This window comes from Ranitomeya imitator, chromosome 5, assembly GCF_032444005.1.
Source record: "Ranitomeya imitator isolate aRanImi1 chromosome 5, aRanImi1.pri, whole genome shotgun sequence".
Classification (NCBI taxonomy): Eukaryota; Metazoa; Chordata; class Amphibia; order Anura; family Dendrobatidae; genus Ranitomeya; species Ranitomeya imitator.
The window spans coordinates 704053989-704068983 of record NC_091286.1 but is presented as its reverse complement, the minus strand read 5'-3'; the positions used below and the strand labels follow the sequence as shown (position 1 = coordinate 704068983).

Genomic DNA, 14995 nt, shown 5'->3' with positions numbered 1-14995 from the left:
AGACTGGTTATTCCACAAAATATTGATTTCTGAACTCTTCCTGAGATAAAACATTAGTATTGTTGTTTCTAAATGATTATGAATTTTTTTTATTGCATTATTTGAGGTCTGCGAGCTATGCATTTTTTTTGTTATTTTGACCATTTCTCATTTTCAGAAAATAAATACAAAATGTATTGCTTGGAACTGCGGAGACATGTTGCCAGTAGTTTTTAGAATAAAAGAACAATTTACATTTTACTCAAAAATATAAAGAGAAAAATCAGACAAGCTGAAAATTTTGCAGTGGTCTCTCAATTTTTGCCAGAGCTGTATTTTCCATCAGCCCTTATAATGGGTTGCAAGGCAGAAATGAGCACAGCCCCCTGTATGTCTACTTAAACCAATGTTACTCCTCCCGCAGTGAGATATACAGCAAGAGCACAATCTCCTGTACAGAACACTGCAGAGAATAGACATAATGCACAAAGCACCAGAACAGCAGCCCTAGAATAAAGATTGTCCCCTGCTCCCCCTCCCTGGATAATCATTTTCTATTGTAATAAGATGGATGTGAGATATAAATGTATTCATAATATGGAGGGAGTAGAGCAGGGTGCGCTATATTACACAGGGTATAGAGCTGATTGTGTATACTGTATATGCACACACATATGCACTCAGTTCTATACGTACAAGATCCAAGATAGAGCTGAGTCTGTGAAGTGACCGAGGGCAAGGTCGCCCATGTATATCCATAATCTGGCCCAGCAAAACTTCCACACTCAGACTCCATTTTAACAACCGTATCTTTACTGTTATACATTTTCCTTAACACAGCGGAACACAATAATAGACAGTACATAATATGCCTGTTCACGGAAATAACATGTAATAACAAACTGTCCCTCACTTTCCCTATCCACACGTTACCAGTTCCTTTGCTCCAGGAGGTTATCTTCCCACGTCGCAGGCCTGTCTGTCACTGCAGGGGGACGCTCCAGCCGAAGAGAAAACAACAAGGATTAAACAAAACTCCGTCTCTCAGGTCCAGACTGTAGTCCTTGGGATTCAACAGGTAAGGGTGGAATGTTCGGCCTCTCACCAGAGGACCCGCTTACAGTTCATGGGCTCCAGGGTCTGTGAATATGTCACCGTTGGGTGCTCCGCAGTGTGGGAGCTCGGAACAATCTGGATGTCAGCTTCCAAGAGATAGCGGTCATCCAGGCAATCTTCTATATCGCCTCTACAGGAGGACGCCAGCACACACTGACATCTCTCTGCACACACCAGTTTCCCGGGCTCCCTCTTTCCCTCCCCTTCCTGTTCACATGACATCACAGGGGAAAGTTCTGCCAATACAGTTTGTTTCTCTGTAATCACATTCGACATAGGTATAACTTCTGGCCACACGGGGGCAGTGTCTGTCACAGATTCTATGTCAATGATAATAGAACGGTCACAGCCGGCCAGCTCACTACATCTGCATCACAGAAAAAAGCAGTATCATCAACACGAGGGCAGATTGCCATTGCACTCGCAGGATGCAGCAGATACCCATGATAAAGGCGGGGGCAGCACAGGTGCAAAATAAAGCAGCCACTCACAAACCTCACAGAAAATTATATAAAATAAAATAAAATAATAATAATAAAATAAAGAAAATTTAAAAAAATCACATTTTCCCCAGAAAAATGTTATTTTGCCCCATATTTTGAATTTTAATAGGGGTAACAGGAGAAAATGCTCCATACAATGTGTTGTGCAATTTCTCTTGAGTACTCCGATACCCCATATGTGGGGGAACACTACATTTGAGGCACAGTGCAAAGCTCAGAAGGGAACATATGCAGTGTAGAGTTCCAACGACTGGGGACATCACACACAAGTCGGTGAGCCGGAAGCTGCAAACACTGCTGAAGCGCGTCAATGACAGCTGAATCTATAGCTGACTTTCTAAAGTTGGCACACAGGCAGGGTACTTTCACAAGAAGAGCCAGCAGCTCTGGGTAGCTTTTGAGAAACGACGAGGTCAAGCAGATGGGCCAGGCATGGTACGTGTGTGAGCTCACCTCGCCTCAGAGCTGCCACCAAGTTCTGTCCATTGTCATAAATGGCCAAGCCTGGCTGTAGGCTTAGTGATGTCAGCATAAATCTGACTGCTCTTTCAGAGCTATCCACAACTCTTCAGCATTGTTCGGTTTGTCACCTAAGCAAATTAGCTTCAGCACAGCTTGTTTCCACTTGGCTGATGCAGTGCTGCAGTGCTTCCAGCTTGTGACTGATGTGCTCATTTCAGAGATGGAGGATGAAGAAGAGCAGGTGCAGGAGCTGTAGACTGTGGGGGCAACCCTAATCGACATAGGGTCCACAATCCTCAGCGTCTAGAGGACGTGTTCCATCCCAAGGTCCAACTGGGTCCCGGCTTCCAGTATGTTAACACAGTGTGCCATCAGTGAGATGTACCATCCCTGCCCACAAGCACTTGTCCACGTGTCCATGGTTAGTTGGACTTTCCCAGTAACAGCATTGTTGTGGGCACGGGTAATGTTTTAGGACACGTGCTGGTGTAATGTTGGTACGGCACACTGGGAGAAATAGTGGCGGCTGGGGTGGCCGCCACCATCAGGTTGTAGAAAGCTTCCATCTCCATAAGCCTAAAAGGCAACATTTCAACCGCAAGCAGATGAGAAATGTGTGAATTTAGTACTGTGACCTGTGGGGCGTTGGCTGCGTATTTGTGCTTGCGTTCCAATGACTGGAGTATGGACAACTGAAGGCTGCACTGTGACAAGGATGTGGATGTGCCTAATGATGGTGCTAGTTGACTGTGGGCAACAACAGGTGCAGGGCATGAGGCATCATCGCGTGCATCGTGGACAGGGGATTGGCTTGCAAGCACAACAATGGAAGAAGCAGTGGTGTCACCTCGCAGACACTGTTGTTGGAACCTGGGGTTTGACCTACAAATTTGGGTGCTTTGATGCCATGTGCCTGATCATGTTGGTGTTGGTCAGGCTGGTAGTTTTGCTACCCCTGCTGATCCGGGCATGGCAGGTGCTGTAAATGGCCTGTTTGGAGTTATCGGCTAAGTCTTTAAAAAACAACCAGACTCGGGAAGACCTAAAAGTTGGAATGGCAACTTCCGTCATGTTGGTGTTACAGGAAACGATGCATGCCTTCTGTCTGCAGCCACCACACTTCTTCCTGCCTGTTGGGGTGCTGTGCCTCCTTCCCCATGTGTGCTGCTGTCCTCGCTCTGCATGTCATCCTGGCTGGTTGGGTCAGTTACTATATCATCCACCACCTCGTCTTTCTCATCCGCACCCTGGTCCTCCTCCTGACTTTCTGGCAGTTGTGTCTCATCATCGTCCATCTCTTATGACACTTTCCCAACATCGCCTTCGTGTGACTGTGGCTGCTCAAATATTTGGGTATGGCTACATGCGATTTCATCTTGCCCCACTTCAAGTGGACTGGGCGAGAGGCCCGAGTCTATAAATGGAAAAGTGAACAGCTCTTCAGAATGTGGGATCAGTTGTTTCTGGGCACTTGGCATGGTGGGAGGAAGGAGGATCAGGGTGAGTAAGATGCGGTCTAGACTCATAGCTTCTCAGACTTGACCATGTGGAAGACGTTGTGGTGGTGGTGTCAAAGTGACTGGAAGCATTATCCGCTATCCAACCAACAACTTTTGACACTTATCTGGGTTCAATAGTGGGGTTCTGTTGTCCCCTAGTAATTGGGACAGGAAGGTCAAGCTAGACGATGTGGATGTTTGTTGTGGCCTACTTTCAGCTTGCCCATGGCCTCGGCCTCTGCATGCACCATCAGCATCACGTTCACTTCCCCGTCCCTTGCCACGCCCATTTTAAATGGACTACTAAAATATTTTCCACGTTCACTACAAATGGCTGAATTTGGAGCAAACTTATATGTGATTAGTGTGCGCAAAAACTACAGTTTTAATTATCTGGAAAGTAGGTAATTTTTTTCTTTTTTTTTAAACTGTTTTTAATAACTAGGGTAAGACACAGCAAAACCAGTTCATAGGCGCCCTCAAATGCCACAATTTTTAGCCCACAGATAGAGAAAGCGTTTGACAGAGATACCACACTGTTCAATGCTTGGCCTGTATATTTTTAATTTAAACTTAAAAATACTGTATAGAACTAGGATAACACACCGCAAAAAAATGTGAATGTAGGCCTTGTGATGCAGTGACCCCTGCATGTGCTCCTCAGAATACGCATGGATGCGTAACAGAGATACTGAGATGGTGACTGGCGTAATTGTGAATGGCCGGTATGTGTCGCAGAGACGGAGAATGTCCCCTGTGCTGTAAGCCAGTAATGGTGATCTGGAACCTGTAGTCCCACAAGTGTTTTGTGTAGTATAAAGGGAGGCTTACAGGGTTAATCGGAGAGCTGGGCGGGTCTGGCTAACCACACACACTTTCCACCTATGGGAGTGGCTACTGTGATATAATGTGACATGTCTGTCATGTACGGACCTGAATGTTCAGTAAGGTCCTAGATGGCCAATGTTTTGGAAACTTCTTGGGAGTAGGACTGGATTCCTGTAGAGCACATGGATAGGCCTTGACCTGAAGGCCGGTTTGTTGGGCAGTCCTATGAGTGCACGGACGTCCTGAATAGCACACGGAGAGGCCATGGATCTGGATTGCCTCTGTGTTGGAAGGTCCTGGGAGTAGGACCAGATTCCTGAAGAGCACGGGGTGAAGCCATGGTCCTGCAGAGCCTGTGATGGCTACTGTGTTGGGGAAGCTACCATCCTTCTGCGGTTCTGGAACTGTCGGGTGGCCCGGTGAACAAGACACGGTTCGGGATGGTGATCCCAGTTAGGCAGCTTCCCTGGGAGGGAGGACTGAGGAGGAGTCAGTGTGTGGAGCAGGAGCTCCTGTAAGGTTACTCCAGATAAAGGAGGTTATGGGCAGAAAAGTATCTGCCAGTGGAACAGACTGTTAGTGCCTATGATGTTCCATGGAAGTTAATGAACTGTGTGGTCTCCCACGGTAACTGGACGGAGTGAGGTCTGGCGTGTTTAGAGACTGCAATCCTGTAATGTACGGTGCACGGATACTCCCGGGAACTAATCAGAGGAGGACTGGTGTGTGTAGTATCTGGAAAGTGAAGGAAGCCATATACTATGATGTGCTATGAACTATATGTGTGTGATGTGTAACATTGCGGTTTATGAGTTCTGAATAAACCGCATGAACTGTTTTGTGAGAAAAACGTGCCCATGTGCCTTAATCCTGTTGCTAAGCGAGTGTCCCCCGACACATGCAGTAAGCGCTATCTTACAGTCTGAAAAGGCCAAATTTGTAGCCCACAGACAGATCAGGCATCTGACAGAGAAACTACTGTACAATGTTCAATATATGGCCTGTATTTTTTTGACCCCAAAATACTTTATAGAACGAGGGTAGCAGACAGCAAATACAGTGGAATGGAGGCCTGAAATGCCCAAATTTGTAGCCAGCAAATAGATCTGGGATCTGACAGAGAAACCACAATGCTCAATATGTGGCCTGTATTTCTTTATTTTTTACCCCCAAATAGTCTATTAAACTAGGGTAAGACAGGGGTTATGAGCAGAAAAGTATCTGCCAGTGGAACAGACTGTTAGTGCCTATGATGTTCCATGGAAGTTAATGAACTGTGTGGTCTCCCACGGTAACTGGGCGGAGTGAGGTCCGGCGTATTTAGAGACTGCAATCCTGTAATGTACAGTGCACGGACACTCCCGGGAACTAGTCAGAAGAGGACTGGCGGGTGGAGTGTCTGGAAAGTGAAGGAAGCTGTAAACTATGAAGTGCTATGAACTATGTGTGTCCCCCAACACATGCAGTAAGGCTGGGTTCACACTGTGTTGTGTGAACCCGTTTAATCCGTTTAACGCGGTGTAAAGTAGTCCGTTAACGCCGCCATTACTGTCTATGGCGAACGCGTCGCTAGCGCACGCCCACAATGGGCGTGCGCTAGCGATGTGCCGTCATTGAGTGACGGACCCGAGATGCGGGCTGCAGCGTTTCCGGGTCCGTCACTCCTAGCGCACTGCTAGCGCAGATGGAGCGAGCAGATGCTCCATCTGCGCTAGCGCAGTGCCAAAGTCGGCACTTGCGTTAGTGCAGTCCATTTAACGGATTTGTTGAACGGACTGCACAACGCAAGTGTGAACCTAGCCTAAGCGCTATCTTACAGTCTGAAATTAAAGAGAGATGAGCTATTTGAGATAAATTATGTAGCCACATTGGTGGCCTACAAATACAGTGGAGCAACTTTCTAGCAAACATGGAGAATTAAATTAGGGAGAGTGAAAAAACTTGCATAGTTTGTAGAAAACAGTTGTGATGTAGCACAATCCCAAGGAGAACCATTGACCTTTTATGGTTTGTTTATAGAAAATTTTGAGACATCGTAAAGGCCTTCTGGTCCTTTAGCGGCACGAGTTGAACTGGGATTCAGGGTTTTAACCAGTGTTTTTTTGAGCCAATAGGGTTTGCTGTAGACAGGGGCATTTAGATGAAATGTAATGATGAAGAGTATAAAACACAACCATTTAGCAGAGGATGGTTTCGATCCATCGACCTCTGGGTTATGGGCCCAGCACGCTTCCGCTGCGCCACTCTGCTTATGGTGGAGGATGCTCAGAGTTGAAGTCTAATTACTGCCTGCCTTCTGGTCTATGTCATGTAATTTATCAGCCATTTCTTATCTGTTGGCAACTAAATTATTCTTGGGGTTCTGCAATTGTTTTTTTTTTTCTGTTTTCTTTTGTCATCTAATTGTTGAAAATCATTTGAAGACACGGTGTCTGACCTTGCTTAAGGGGCAAGCAAGACTCGGAGTGCAGAGCCGAGAACAGAGCAAAGCAAGACACAGAGCACGCACAGCAGAGAAAGCAAAGCAAGACAGGGATATAACAGGGACAGGAATAGACTAAGACAGAGTGAGGAATGGGACAACGCACAAACACAAGGCAGGGTACAATGCCCCACTGGGTGGCAGACAAGGACACGGGCCAAGGTACTGGGTGGCATACACAGGAGTCAGAACACAGGGACCTGGCACCTCAGCAGCAAGGAACTGACTGAGGAAGTACGTTGCACGGGCCCCCACCAATGGGTGGGGAAGTCTTAAGTACAGGAAGCCTCATGGCGATTGGCCGGGGACACCTTAGGAAGGTGCTCACAGTCTCAATAAGGAACAGGAGTTTCCGGCGCCGCCCCACTATGCACACAGACAGAGAGCATGCACAGAGCAAGCAGGAGATATGAGCACACGGCATGGAGCCGGCAGAAGAGAGAAGTCACAACATGGTCCAGAGAAGTGACTTTGTGTATAGCAGATGGAGGATGGGAGGCCGTGCCACGATGCCGGCAGGGTTGTTACAGAATCAATATCACCATTACACACTGAACGGAATTGTCCACTATTCTCTTGCTCTGTTGATTGTGTGGTATCGGAGAAGGACCCTGTGACAGGGGGCACTAGAGAGGTGGATTACTTCTCTCAAATTCACACACAAAACGATTTCTATAACTGGTCATCAGCCATGTAGGAAGGACAGGGGTTGTCCGTCCACCTATCACAGTCACCGACAGCATGTTCAGTGGCCTCCCAATTTTAAATTAAAATAATTTTATTTTTTTCAAGAAAAACCATTACACGTAGTCGGCAGGATTTGAACCTGCGCGGGGAGACCCCAATGGATTTCTAGTCCATCGCCTTAACCACTCGGCCGCGACTACAACGGTTTATATGATGTGGAGTCTCCGGCTCAGTATCTTCACTCAGCGGTCACTATTCTGAGTGGTGGGGACATGACAACGTGTCCAAAGCTGGAGACATCGATCCTCTACATGATATCCTGTCGGCACCCATCAGATACTTTCCCGTGGTGACACCTAGGACTAGAGTCCTCCTGGGGATCTGCCATTTGATTCTTTGTTGCCGATGCTGCACATTCACAGCTTCTCCCATATGGACTATCAGCCAAGATTCCTGGGTTCATCTCCCGGAATGGGAAGGTGACTCCTTTTATTTTTGCCGTTTCCTTATTGTTGTTACAGTCAGAATCTTATTGCTCAGTAAATAATGCACAGGTATAATATATGATAGAAATGTCCGGTGTTCTGTGACCCATAAACCTGGAGACGCAGCGAGGAGATGGCGGCAGGAGAGCGGCAGGACACGAGCCCTCGATAGCTCAGCTGGTTCTATGGGTGTAATGTCAGCAATGATTTCCCCCAGTGAGGAGACCTCCAGTGTAATACTCATCACAAGAATCATCTGCGCTCCAGATCAATGCAAATCTGGAAAAGCAGCTACAAGTAGCACCGTCATCCATACCACCTAACATCGCACCAAAGACAGGCTGATCCGTCCATCACATTAGAGGGAGCAATTAAATGTTTGACCACGTGCGGCAGGATCATTTTTGTGCAGCCGCTAACGATGGTATAAATACACAAATGGCTCTCAGCAGGACACAGGTTCCTCACCCCTGAGTTACAGAATCGTGTCTTGTAGATATTATTGTGCTGGTTCAAGTTATTGAGTTCCAATGGGAAATCTGGAAATTTAAAAATGAGCAAATATCATGTAGAACAGATTTGATCATAGTTACTGTTAAAGTTCTATAATCAATTCTACATGTGGAAACTTTTGTTTGAGAGGAGAGAAACACATAACAAGATGGACGTCTCTGGCCTGTGGGACCACAGTATCCAGAAGAACGATGGTTGTACAACATCACCAGGACCTGCAGTGTGGACAGATGGTCCTGACCTATCAGTAGACATTACAGTTGGCCTCATCTGTGCGGTGAGGACCTGCTGTGATCGTCCCTCCTGTCTCTGGGAACCGTTATTACAGTAGAGAGGATTATATAACGCTCCGCAATCAATCACCAAGAAAGAAAACATCAGGTGGGAAGTGACCGGCCGCCGAGTGACCAAAGAGGGAAAAGCAGCTGCAGAGCACGGGGGGATTAGCTCAAATGGTAGAGCGCTCGCGTAGCATGCGAGAGGTAGCGGGACCGATGCCCACATTCTCCACCTTATTTTATTTCCAACCTGAGGGACAGTGATATATAATTTTTCTTTTTAGTTCAGATGAACCCACTTAGTCCATGATACAGTAGATGATGACCATCACTGGAGAATTACAAGGTCTTACTGTGCTGAGATCTACAACAGCCGAGTAACGGCCCCGAGTGGTGACTGCAGTGTGGTTGTGCGGCCATTACTGATCACCGACTGATAGCACCGAGCGCCGCCCTTTGTTATTACTTTCTGTGACTACACAGCATTTTATCTTAATTCATCTTTTTTCTGGCTCCCATCACTCTGAGCGGGAGAAGAACATGAAAGCTCACGAGATGTTTCCCTTTAAGGCAGAAAACTCATTTAGTTTTGCTTGATGGAGCCGCAGAGAGTCAGCAGAGAACTTTCTAGAACCTCTTTTTTCTCTCCTATCACTTTCGGACTCGCTGCTCAGCGTCTTCCATCATTCTAACACCGGCGTCACGAGGAGGCAGCTTCTCCCATAAGGTCTAGCGGTCAGGATCCACCGGTCGGATCTCAGGGTCTCGGCTCATTGCTGGAGCTGCACATTCACAGCTTCTCCCATATGGTCTAGCGGTCAGGATCCACCCGTCGGATCTCACGGTCTCGGCTCATTGCTGGAGCTGCACATTCACAGCTTCTCCCATATGGTCTAGCGGTCAGGATCCACCGGTCGGATCTCGGCTCATTGCTGGAGCTGCACATTCACAGCTTCTCCCATATGGTCTAGCGGTCAGGATCCACCCGTCGGATCTCAGGGTCTCGGCTCATTGCTGGAGCTGCACATTCACAGCTTCTCCCATATGGTCTAGCAGTCAGGATCCACCGGTCGGATCTCAGGGTCTCGGCTCATTGCTGGAGCTGCACATTCACAGCTTCTCCCATATGGTCTAGCGGTCAGGATCCACCCGTCGGATCTCAGGGTCTCGGCTCATTGCTGGAGCTGCACATTCACAGCTTCTCCCATATGGTCTAGCGGTCAGGATCCACCGGTCGGATCTCAGGGTCTCGGCTCATTGCTGGAGCTGCACATTCACAGCTTCTCCCATATGGTCTAGCGGTCAGGATCCACCCGTCGGATCTCAGGGTCTCGGCTCATTGCTGGAGCATCACATTCACAGCTTCTTCCATATGTTCTAGCGGTCAGGATTCCTGGTTTTCACCCAGGCGGCCAGGGTTCGACTCCCGGTATAATAATCTTTATTTATATAGCGCCAACATATTCCGCAGCGCTTTACAGTTTAACAGTTTCAAACACAACATTCATAGGTAACAATGGTATGGGAAGGTGACTCGTTTTATTTTTGCCGTTTCCTTATTGTTGTTACAGTCAGAATCTTATTGATCAGTAAATAATGCACAGGTATAATATATGATAGAAATGTCCGGTGTTCTGTGACCCATAACACTGGAGACGCAGCGAGGAGATGGCGGCAGGAGAGCGGCAGGACACGAGCCTTCGATAGCTCAGCTGGTAGAGCGGAGGACTGTAGTGGAGCACAGACATCCTTAGGTCACTGGTTCGATTCCGGTTCGAAGGATGTTTTATTACTTATTGGTAGAATTGTCTACAGGATTAACTGTCTCATTACTGACACGCCCACTTTAGCCACAATATTATTTTCCTTAACAATCCCTCCTCTCTGCCAGCTCTCCTGATGTGGGGCTTCTATTAGGGTAATTATGGTTCTTCACTTAGATGGCAGCAGATACAGTGGATTATCCAGACAGAAGTTTCCTCCTCTGATCCCTTTCCTCCTCTGATCCTCCAAAAATGTCATTTTTGTCTTTTTCAGAAGATTATGTCCTTAACTCTTTGGCCTCAATTCATGATTGTGACTTTTTCTATCCAGTGTTTTTCAGCTGTTCCTTATTCATTATGTAATGTCACCCATTTTTAACTTTATTTCCTCTGGGTTTACCTGTTTTTTCTTATAATTGTCATTGTTGGTTTGCAGTTTCTTGAAGTTTTCAACTCATGCAATTGTCACTTTTTAAAAAGTCGTCAAATTTTTGTTAAAAAAAATTTTTTCTAAGCAGCTGCATAGCACTCTGAAAATAAAAAATGTTGGAGGCCCACAATGCTAGAGAAGGCTATAAGAAGATTGCAAAGCATTTTCTCAGTTCAAAATGTAATTAAGAAATGGCAGTTAACAGTAACAGTGGAGGTCAAGATGAGGTCTGGAAGACCAAGCAAAGTTTCAGTGAGAGCTGCTCATAGGATTGCTAGAGAGGCAAACCAAATTCCCCGCTTGACTGCAAAAGACCTTCAGAAAGATTTAGCAGACTCTGGAGTTGTGGTAAATTGTTCTACTGTTCAGAGACACCTGCACAAATATGGTGTTCATGGAAGTGTCATCAAAAGAAAACCTCTCCTGCGTCCTCACCATAAAATTCAGCATCAGAAGTATGAAGAAAAACATCTAAACAAGCCTGATGCATTGTGTAAATAAGTCTTGTGTACCAATGAGGGTAAAATAGAACTCTGTGACCGCAATGATCAAAGGTGGAGAAAAAAGGTCACAGAATTTCAGGAAAAGAACATGTCGCCAACCATTATGCATGGTTTGGGGTTATGTTGCAGCCAATGGCACGGAGAACATTTCACCAGTAAAGGGAAGAATGGATCATTACATTTCACCAGATTCTTGATGCTAACTGTTGTGAATTCTGTTGTCGGGCTCCCTCCTGTGGTCATGAATGGTACTTCGGCTGGTTCTGTCCATGGACTTCCTCTGGTGGGTGTTTCTGAGTTTCCTTCCTCAGGTGACGAGGTTAATTCGTTAGCTGGCTGCTCTATTTAACTCCACTTAGATCTTTGCTCCATGCCACCTGTCAATGTTCCAGTATTGGTCTAGTTCACTCCTGGATCGTTCTTGTGACCTGTCTTCCCAGCAGAAGCTAAGTTCCTGCTTGTTTTTCTTTGGTTTGCTATTTTTCTGTCCAGCTTGTTTTTTTATTGTTGTCTTGCTTGCTGAAAGCTCTGGGACGCAGAGGGAGCGCCTCCGCACCGTGAGTCGGTTATTGTGCTGACCGCAAAGTAACCTTTCCTATCCTCGGTCTGTTCAGTAAGTCGGGCCTCACTTTGCTAAATCTATTTCATCTCTGTGTTTGTATTTTCATCTTTACTCACAGTCATTATATGTGGGGGGCTGCCTTTTCCTTTGGGGAATTTCTCTGAGGCAAGGTAGGCTTTATTTTTCTATCTTCAGGGCTAGCTAGTTCCTTAGGCTGTGCCGAGTTGCATAGGGAGCGTTAGGAGCAATCCACGGCTATTTCTAGTGTGTTTGATAGGATTAGGGATTGCGGTCAGCAGAGTTCCCACGTCCCAGAGCTCGTCCTTTATTATCAGTAACTATCAGGTCATTCCGTGTGCTCTGAACCACCAGGTCCATTATTGTCCTGACCACCAGGTCATAACAGTACAGGTGGCCCAAAGTACTAATGCATCTCAATAGAGGGATAAGAGAAGTTCTGAGACCATTTTTTTTTATTTGCAGTGTGTTTTGTCTCTATTTTCCCCTTTACCTCTGGGTGGTTCAGGACACTGGTGTAAACATGGACATTCAAGGTCTGTCCTCTTGGATGGATAATCTCACTACAAGGGTACAAAACATTCAAGATTTTGTGGTTCAGAATCCGATGTCAGAGCCTAGGATTCCAATTCCTGATTTGTTTTTTGGTGATAGATCTAAGTTCTTGAATTTCAAAAATAATTGTAAATTGTTTCTTGCCTTGAAACCTCGCTCCTCAGGTGACCCTCTTCAACAAGTAAAGATCATTATTTCTTTACGAAAAAATAGAAAGCAGCACAGCCCGATATAGAGTGGCCAGATGGAGTCACTGCGGGAACCACTGAGCTCAGCATGCACAGTGAGGTGCACGCGTCCAAGGCACAGCAAACATGTAGATCAAAAAATGAAGAAAGACGCGGCAACACTCACCGATCCTGTAAAGCGGGCTTTACCTCTTTATTCAAGTAAGTGTGAGACCATCTTCACGGCACGGGGGAAACAAAATGAAGGAGGTGAGCGGGGGAGAGGACAACAGCCGTTTCGCGCCTGCACCGGCGCTTCTACGGGTCCACCGCGGCTGTTGTCCTCTCCCCCGCTCACCTCCTTCATTTTGTTTCCCCCGTGCCGTGAAGATGGTCTCACACTTACTTGAATAAAGAGGTAAAGCCCGCTTTACAGGATCGGTGAGTGTTGCCGCGTCTTTCTTCATTTTTTGATCATTATTTCTTTGTTACGTGGTGACCCTCAAGACTGGGAATTTTCCCTTGCGCCAGGAGATCCGGCATTGCGTGATGTTGATGCGTTTTTCCTGGCGCTTGGATTGCTTTATGACGAACCTAATTCAGTGGATCAGGCAGAGAAAATCTTGCTGGCTCTGTGTCAGGGTCAGGATGAAGCGGATATACATTGTCAGAAGTTTAGAAAGTGGTCCGTACTCACTCAGTGGAATGAATGTGCCCTGGCAGCAATCTTCAGAAAGGGTCTCTCTGAAGCCCTTAAGGATGTCATGGTGGGATTTCCCTTGCCTGCTGGTCTGAATGAGTCTATGTCCTTGGCCATTCAGATCGATCGACGCTTGCGTGAGCGTAAAGCTGTGCACCATTTGGCGGTACTATCTGAGCATGGGCCTGAGCCTATGCAATGTGATAGGACTTTGACCAGAGCTGAACGGCAAGAACACAGACGTCGGAATGGGCTATGTTTTTACTGTGGTGATTCCACTCATGCTATCTCCGATTGTCCTAAGCGCACTAAGCGGTTCACTAGGTCTGCCACCATTGGTACGGTACAGTCTAAATTTCTATTGTCTGTTACTCTGATTTGCTCTTTGTCATCCTATTCTGTTATGGCATTTGTGGATTCAGGCGCTGCCCTGAATTTGATGGACTTGGAGTAAGCTAGGCGCTGTGGTTTTTTCTTGGAGCCCTTGCAGTATCCTATTCCATTGAGAGGAATTGATGCTACGCCTTTGGCCAAGAATAAGCCTCAGTACTGGACCCAATTGACCATGTGCATGGCTCCTGCACATCAGGAGGATATCCGCTTTCTGGTGTTGCATAATCTGCATGATGTGGTCGTTTTGGGGTTGCCATGGCTACAGGTTCATAATCCAGTATTGGACTGGAAATCTATGTCTGTGTCCAGCTGGGGTTGCCAGGGGGTACATGGTGATGTTCCATTTTTGTCTATTTCGTCTTCCACTCCTTCTGAAGTTCCGGAGTTTTTGTCGGATTATCGGGATGTATTTGATGAGCCCAAAGCCAGTGCCCTACCTCCTCATAGGGATTGCGATTGTGCAATTAATTTGATTCCTGGTAGTAAGTTTCCTAAGGGCCGATTGTTCAATTTATCTGTGCCAGAACACGCCGCTATGCGGAGTTATATAAAGGAATCCTTGGAGAAAGGCCATATTCGCCCGTCGTCATCACCGTTAGGAGCAGGGTTCTTTTTTGTGGCCAAGAAGGATGGTTCTTTGAGACCTTGTATTGATTACCGCCTTCCTAATAAAATTACAGTCAAATTTCAGTATCCGTTGCTGTCTGATTTGTTTGCTCGTATTAAAGGGGCTAGTTGGTTCACCAAGATAGATCTTCGAGGGGCGTATAATCTTGTGCGTATTAAACAAGGCGATGAATGGAAAACAGCATTTAATACGCCCGAGGGCCATTTTGAGTACCTGGTTATGCCATTCGGGCTTTCCAATGCTCCATCAGTATTTCAGTCCTTTATGCATGACATCGTCCGAGAGTACCTGGATAAATTCCTGATTGTGTATTTGGATGATATTTTGGTCTTTTCGGATGATTGGGAGTCTCATGTGAAGCAGGTCAGAATGGTGTTCCAGGTCCTTCGTGCGAATTCCTTGTTTGTGAAGGGGTCAAAGTGTCTCTTTGGAGTTCAGAAGGTT

At 46.5% G+C, this 14995-nt stretch overlaps 1 non-coding gene across 1 annotated transcript; it reads right to left on the bottom strand.

Moving 5' to 3' along the window:
- Window positions 1-7674: 7674 nt before the first annotated feature.
- Window positions 7675-7756, bottom strand: TRNAS-AGA (transfer RNA serine (anticodon AGA)). Its single transcript has one exon. It is a non-coding gene; the product is annotated as a tRNA-Ser (tRNA).
- Window positions 7757-14995: the final 7239 nt, after the last annotated feature.